The following is a 7930-nucleotide window of genomic DNA, read 5'->3' as shown; positions in this document are numbered from 1 at the left end:
AACGCTGATCACTTGAAGTACTACTACAAATAGACTCACGATGTACAAGTGTTGAGCTATAGCCGTTCGGCATCCTATGTAATGAAGGCCATTTGGCAATGAATTCAATAAAGAGGTAATTTAGCCAACTCAGCCCTCACTCTTTTACATTCATAGCAAGCGATGCCGGAACCCTTCTCAATCAGAAAGCAATCTGTCTTCCACAGTCACTACAAAACAAGCAAATGAAGACCGTGTCAAGCGCCAAAAAAAAAAAAAAAAAAAAAAAAAAAAAAAAAAACAACTTCATCCAAAAAGCTTCACCCGAAAAGCTTCACCTCCAAAGCTTCACCCACAAAGCTTCACCTAAAAAGCTTCACCCAAAAAGCTTCACCATCAAAGCTTCACCTAAAAAGCTTCACCCAAAAAGCTTCACCTAAAAAGCTTCACCCAAAAAGCTTCACCATCAAAGCTTCACCTAAAAAAGCTTCACCCAAAAAGCTTCACCCGAAAAGCTTCACCTAAAAAGCTTCACCCAAAAAGCTTCACCCGAAAAGCTTCACCTAAAAAGCTTCACCCACAAAGCTTCACCTAAAAAGCTTCACCCAACAAGCTTCACCCGAAAAGCTTCACCTCCAAAGCTTCACCCACAAAGCTTCAACACCAAAGCTTCACCTACAAAGCTTCAACACAAAACCTTGCTCCAAATAAACAAATTTTGTTCACAAAACCCAAGATGCCCTTGAACTTGTACAAAAACACTTGGGTAAACATAAACATTTTTTGTTTTACACCCACAAGGGCCCAAAATTTTCCTTCTTATTTATTCACTTATATATGTTCCCAAACATATTATAATAGATCCAACAACAAGCCAAAGTCCCAAATTTCATAATGGACAAAAGTACAAGCAATTCATCAATAATGAAGGTGCTACAAAAATTGGAATCTGCCCCAAAATAGAAATCCAACCCAAGAGACTTTTTCTCTCTCTCCCTCTTCCGCCTCCTTTCATCTATCAAATTTCTGCAACCTCTGCTCTTCTCCAATGGAGCTGAATTTTGGACACCCTATAGTTCTTGAGCATATGAACAACTTTCAAGAAGGAACCATTTCTGTTTGAGCGACGGAAATTAAAGTGTTGAAGCTCCAAACATGATAGTCGGCTTCTTGCAGATTTCGAAGCTGTTGTGATGTTTCGAAGATCTGGAAATATTTAACCGTTAGTTCATCCTGAATTTTTGATATGTTATGAAAGAGTCGATGAGGAACAACTTCAATGAAGAAAGCATACCGATCTGAACAAGAGAAATTGGAGTTTCGAAGCTCACAACAAATCTGACGGGTTGACAGACAAATAATAACCAGTCATTCATCATACCTGAATTTCTTGAGTTATACAGCTCCGAGGGATCTCAAATTTGGATATGTTGTAGTTCACAAGCTGAGGAACAACTTCAATGAAGAAAGCATACCGATCTGAACAAGAGAAAATGGAGTTTCGAAGCTCACAACAAATCTGACGGGTTGACAGAAAAATAATAACCAGTCATTCATCATACCTGAGTTTCTTGAGTTATACAGCTCCGAGGGATCTCAAATTTGGATATGTTGTAGTTCACAAGCTGAGGAACAACTTCAATGAAGAAAGCATACCGATCTGAACAAGAGAAAATGGAGTTTCGAAGCTCACAACAAATCTGACGGGTTGACAGAAAAATAATAACCAGTCATTCATCATACCTGAGTTTCTTGAGTTATACAGCTCCGAGGGATCTCAAATTTGGATATGTTGTAGTTCACAAGCTGAGGAACAACTTCAATGAAGAAAGCATGCTGATCTGAGCAAGAGAAAATAGAGTTTCCAAGCTCACAACAAATCTGACGGGTTGACAGACAAATGATAAACAGTCACTCATCATACCTGGATTTCTGGAGTTGTACTACTCCGATGGCTCTCCAATTTGGATATGTTGTAGTTAAGGAATTAACGAACAACTTTCATGAAGACAACTTTGTGATTCGACCTACAGATGATGGTGTTATGTTGAAAAACAATTCCGGTTGTTAGGGGAAATGAAAAACAATTCCACCAAAGAAACATCATTATGATGTTTCATCATTATGGTGTTTTCATCATTATGATGTTTCATCATTATGGTGTTTTCATCATTATGATGCTTTCATCATTGTGATGCTTCCATCATTGTGATGCTTCCATTATGATGTTAATGCACCAACGGTTACACCTTCTGCAATTCCACTTATTCGGGCCTAGCAACCTTCATCAACAAAATCTATGAAGAAAAAGTCCGGGGCTACCACTTAGAAAACAAAAGAATGAAGTTTTGGTACTTACGACATGGACTATTAGCAAGACACCTCATTCGTCAACTCCCTCGACTAGAGACTTGGGGGACTCCCACCATATGCTACTACGCCTTGGTACTCAAAAGTTCGTGACTACTCAGTGACTTGGATTTTTCAAGTCTCCAACCGAGAAGTTTTCCTCACTCGGGAAATTAAGGGAACACTACCTCAAACTACATGCTTCACTCACAAAGCTTCAACAATACAGGTTTCAACAAAAGCAAAAATTCAAAGAACTTTATGAAGAAGGCTTTGGTGTATTTAACACAATATGTTGAAATGAAGCAAAGCTTATTTATTAATATTTTCGATAAGCCACAAATATGTACATATACATGAGTCAAAATAAACAAACAAAAGGGAGCCTTCACAAAGGTTGCTTAGGGGAAGTCTCAGCAGTCGGTAGAGCCCCAGAAAGAGAAAGCACCGGAGGGTGGTTATCCGGAGCCTCAGTACTTGACAAAACCCCAGAAGGAGGAGGCATTGGAGGTTCATCATTTGAAGCTTCATTACCAGGTACAGCCCCAGAGGACGAAGGCAATAAATGCCTTTGGAACAAACCCACAAACCGCTGATGATCAAGTAAAACCTTACCATCAGATTCCTTCATCTGGTCAAGCTTCCTCTTCATGTTTGTAGCATAGTCATGGGCGAGCCGGTGCAACTGCTTATTCTCATGCTTGAGCCCTCTAATCTCCTGTTTGAGACTCATCACTTCAGCAGCCAATGATTCAACTTGGCGGGTTCTAGCAAATAGGCGTTGGGCCATATTAGACACAGAACCTGCACACTGAACACTAAGAGCCAGAGAGTCCTTAACAGCCAACTCATCAGACCGTTTGGAAAGTAGTCTGTTATCTTTGGGAGTGAGAAGGTTCCTGGCCACCACTGCAGCGGTCATATCATTCTTCATCACAGAATCCCCAACGGTAAGAGGACCAGTAGGGGATATGAAGGATGGGCGCCATATATTGTCTGGAGAAGGCGTGGCTGTCTCTTCTCCAAGGTTCAAGTCAAAACGACGGTCGGAGGGTCCAGACATTTTCAAATGTGTTGAAGAAGGAAGAGGTCAGACAAATCAAGATCTTAGAAGTGCAAGAAATGAGCTTCTACTGGTAGAGATTCAAGTGTGCTGTGGAACTTAATGCCAGCCTCTATAAAAATCTGCACTCGACGGAGCTTCAGAAATCGAAGAGGCGTTTGCTTTCTCAAAAGCTGGGCTGCTCAGAGACCACGAGGGCCGATCTCAGAAATCGAAGAGGCGAATGCTTTCTCAAAAGCTGGGCTGCTCAGAGACCACGAGGGCCGATCTCAGAAATCGAAGAAGCACCTGCTTTTTCAGCCTCGTCAGCACCTGTCACATGCACACTCAGCTTTGCGGAAATTACGGGCAATCTGTCGAAGATTTCTGGTGAAGTAGAAAGCACGTGAATCTTACTGTTCAATCACCGCTCTCCATATGCACCATCAACTCCTCGGGTACCACATATAACTTTGTCAAAGATCTCTGACAAAGTTTAGGCACGAGAATTTCGAAGTTCCAGCTACCCTACTATTACCCATAAGGGTAAAGGAACAGCACCACTGCTTGACAACTGGAAAGTCCCTATGTGTGTCGACCTCCGTGTTTTGCGGCAAGACAGGTTGGCAAGAACGTCCAACCTTTACTCACATTCGAGAAAAGACTCCCAACATAATTACTTTCTCAAAAACCGGAGTAGCACCGCTTTCCGAATCTCGAGAGTCAGATCCTCGACGGGATTGCTTGTTCGAAAACCGAAGAGGCACAACTCTCAGAACTTCGAGAGCCAGATTTCCTTAGATAAAGCTTGTCTGTAATCTTCACACGTAATATCAGCTTTCCAGATACCACATACCACTTTTTCAAAGTGCTCTGACAAAATTAAAACACGTGAAGCTGGCAGCTCCCACTACATTGCTGTGACCAAGAAGGGTAAAGGAATAGCATTACTACTTGTTATTGGGAAATCCCTATATACATTGACCTCCCTCCTCAACGGACAGGCAAACCTGCAAAAATGCTCAACCCTTTCTCGCATTCGAAAAGGCACCCTCAACATAACCTCTCGAAATACTCAGCTTTATTTCCCCCCGATAATACCTCAGCAAATAAGCCACACCAAGAACAAGAGTATCTCATATCATCAGGGTCGAAAGCAAGAGTATCCCATATCATGCTTTCTCCCTGTCTTTGTCTTTGTCCTTGTCCACACCTGCAGGACAAGGAGAAAGAGAGCAGTCAGTCGGAACCTGAAATCAAACCTCCAATTTGGAACTGACTGCCTGGAGCCTTTGCCTGGTCGCTTACTTAGCATTGCTCTCGAGTACTCATCCTCAACTGCTGTCAAGGTCACGAATTCCACCGGCAAATACCTCATGACAGTTGATCAGATATTGGCTCTTTACACTGAAGCTGCCAAGCGTGAATGAGTCACTATGAAGGAATGTTCTGAAGGACCATTTAAATGCAAAGGTTGCACACCACTTCTGCCATGCAAAAGATTGAAGCAGAAGGTTCAACGGTGGGCTGAAACAGATCACTACAGCACGACACCTTTCCATACCACATTCATTATTCCGTCAACAGCAATAGTATCCCATATCATCAAGGTCGAACGTACTCTAGATTTGATGGACTTGTTTTGACCCTCAAATTTTTGAGTCGGCCTTATACTCTGAAGGGCACCAGAAAACCCTCCAGCACAGTTCAAGAATAAGCCTGTGGAAAGTTACTTCTTCAAAAGCAAAAGTATCTCATATCATCTCTTATCCATTTGCTTCTCCTTATCCTGGCAGTTGAATGAGAGACAAGGAGAATGAGAACAATCAACCGGAAGCCGAAGTCAAACCTCTGCTCCTGGGTTGCTTACTTGGAAGTTTGACTGCTTACCTTGTCTGTCACCTCTTTCGGCAGATCTCCTAGCTCGGCGACTTGGGGGACTCCTACTATAGGGTTTGTATCGCACTTGACCAAGCCCGAAACTACAAGTAAGCTTCAAGTGAAATTGATACATTACCTTGTGCGTCAACATCAGCTAAATACACCATTCCCGGATGGAGGAAAGGTACTTCCAGAGAAGGGCAGATGAAGATCAGACCACACTTCGGTACTTAGAAGTTTCGTGATTACTCAAGGGATTGGATCTTGCAAGTCCCCAACCGAGGAGTTTCCCTCACTCGGGAACTTAGGGGAGCACTGTTTGTACCATACTTGACCAATCCCGAAACTACTGAGCACCGGCCAACGCTATACTGTCAAGGACCCAGAAGAGTTCCCCTCCGACCAGGAGGCCAATCACTACTCGACACGTGTCAAGATTAGAAGCCAATCAGAGCGCAGCACGTGTCGACATCAAGAACCAATCACAACATGACACATGTCAATGTGACAAAGCTACAAGTTTTTCTATAAATAGGGGTCATTCCCCCACAATATTGCCTAATGCCATTTTGTGTTAAATCATTCACAAGAACTCACTAAATTGAGAGCTTGATCCTTTCTACTTGTGTAAGCCCTTCACTACTAATAAGAACTCCTCTACTCCGTGGACGTAGCCAATCTGGGTGAACCACGTACATCCTGTGTTTGCTTCTCTGTCTCTATTCATTTACGTACTTATCCTCACTAGTGACTGAAGCAACCAAGCAACCAAGCGAAGGTCACAAAACCTGACACTTTCTGTTGTACCAAAGTCTTCGCTGATTTTGTGCATCAACAAGTGTGTAAAAGCATCAAAAGTTTTGTTAGTAACATGAATTGTATGTGTTTTCTAAAACTCAGATTTACGAAAATTGAAAGAGAACGAAAAGTTAAAACATAAATTAGTAAAAGAAATACATATATGAAAGAAAACAGGTAATCATGGAGTTGATTATTCTAAAAATGAAAGAAATGAACCTGGAGATGCAGATGAAAACAGGAAATCATTTAGTTCAAACATATTACAATTTTGAGTCATCAAAGAAACAAAGTGAAATAGCACATTGCCATTTCGGTTCTTTGATTAAGTGTAATATTCGGCTTCTCAAGTATCTTACAACTAAGCAAAAACAATGCGCTTCCTAGTTTCACAAACTAAAAGGCATCTAATAACTTATCAAACAGGATGAAGTAGCAACCTGAACCCCATGAAGAAAAACTACAGGCTGCAAGATAAGATTCAAACCATATTATATAAAAAAACCGGTAAAAAATTCCCAACATTTGACCCAAAATTGAAAGGAAAAAAGATGAAATTCTATGCATTTAGCAGATAATTGATAAATCAAACTCTGCAACTGAAACGTTGACAATGGCTTCAAAATTAACTGAATATCTAAAACAACTTGTAATCCTAATTATATGGAAGAGGGTAGAGAAAAGCTAAGTGCTTCAACCCCAGGTTATGATGCTTTGCAGACAACTTACATCAACCTCTGAATTTCTTCCTCAATTAGCTAGCTCTTGAATGCACCAATAACATATGCAACTGGGACTTGGATTACATAGCTCTTAATTCCATTGACTTCATCTATTAATTTTTAGAGGGTTACCTATAGTTTTTTTCAATGACAATGACATGGTTTACGCATGAACATGGTTTTCTTATTTGTTTATCTATTTCACACTTGAATCAATAAAATTTTGCCATTGCAATCATACGGCATTCACAACGATCATGCTATTGATTTGTAATTTCTCTGATAATTACATCCCCGATCAAGCAGGCTAATTGTCAAGCGTAATTAAAAAAGTAGCAACAGCCCTAATAAAATAAATAATTCAAACTCATCAAACTATTGAGTTACATACCTTGCATCGCAATCTAGCGTAAAATTTACCTTTCTAGCAATAACGAAATAACTCAGTTATCAAATGCAGGACACACTAAAATGCATCTAATAACTTATCATAAAGGGTGAAGTAGCAACCTGATCAAACAGAATGATCGGTAAAACTCGGGATTGAAGAATCTTTGATTACTTTGAATACTTGGTGAATTTCCTCATCCTGAACCCCATGAAGAAAAACAACAGGCTGCAAGATAAGATTCAAAACATATTAAATAAAAAACCAGTAAAAAATTCCCAACCCAACACTGTTATTATGGTAATTTCAACGCAAGCCACCTTCTCTAGCATAGTTCATTTCCAAATCCCTACTACTTTGAGAGGATTTAAAAATTTCAGAATCTATATAATGAATAAGCTTGAAGAAAAGCTTCAAATTTGTATAAAAACACTTTGAATTCGAACAAAAAATGCAAAAACTAAGTCGTTTATTAAGAAGAAGAATCGCAACTCACATGGCTGTGGGGATTTCCAGACATGTCCCAATAGATTGAGTGGATATCCGAAACCTTAAGAAACCGGAAACTGTACGGCTCAATAGTCGGGTAAAGGCTATGGTTCACCCTGGAAAATCTTTCTCCGATTCTATCGAATCACTAGATAATTTGGGCTCGCTCTCAAAGGCCACACTTTGCCCGCGCAAAACTAAATTCCAAAATTCCTCTTCCCTGCATTCAGAAACACATCGTCAATTAATTAGAATTGAATATGAATGCAAATCTAATTCTGC

General features: G+C 40.4%; 1 long non-coding RNA gene across 1 annotated transcript; it reads right to left on the bottom strand.

Annotated features, from left to right (window-relative positions):
* Positions 1-780: 780 nt before the first annotated feature.
* LOC139188465 (uncharacterized) lies at positions 781-2011 on the bottom strand. The gene is made up of 5 exons (XR_011571909.1): positions 1904-2011; positions 1723-1820; positions 1542-1639; positions 1361-1458; positions 781-1185 (listed from the first exon to the last, which is right to left on the bottom strand). It is a non-coding gene; the product is annotated as an uncharacterized lncRNA (long non-coding RNA).
* Between the last annotated feature and the right edge of the window lie 5919 nt (positions 2012-7930).

This window comes from Malus domestica, chromosome 10, assembly GCF_042453785.1.
Source record: "Malus domestica chromosome 10, GDT2T_hap1".
Lineage (NCBI taxonomy): Eukaryota > Viridiplantae > Streptophyta > Magnoliopsida > Rosales > Rosaceae > Malus > Malus domestica.
Note: the sequence above shows the minus strand (reverse complement) of the source record. Positions and strands in the feature narration are given on the sequence as shown.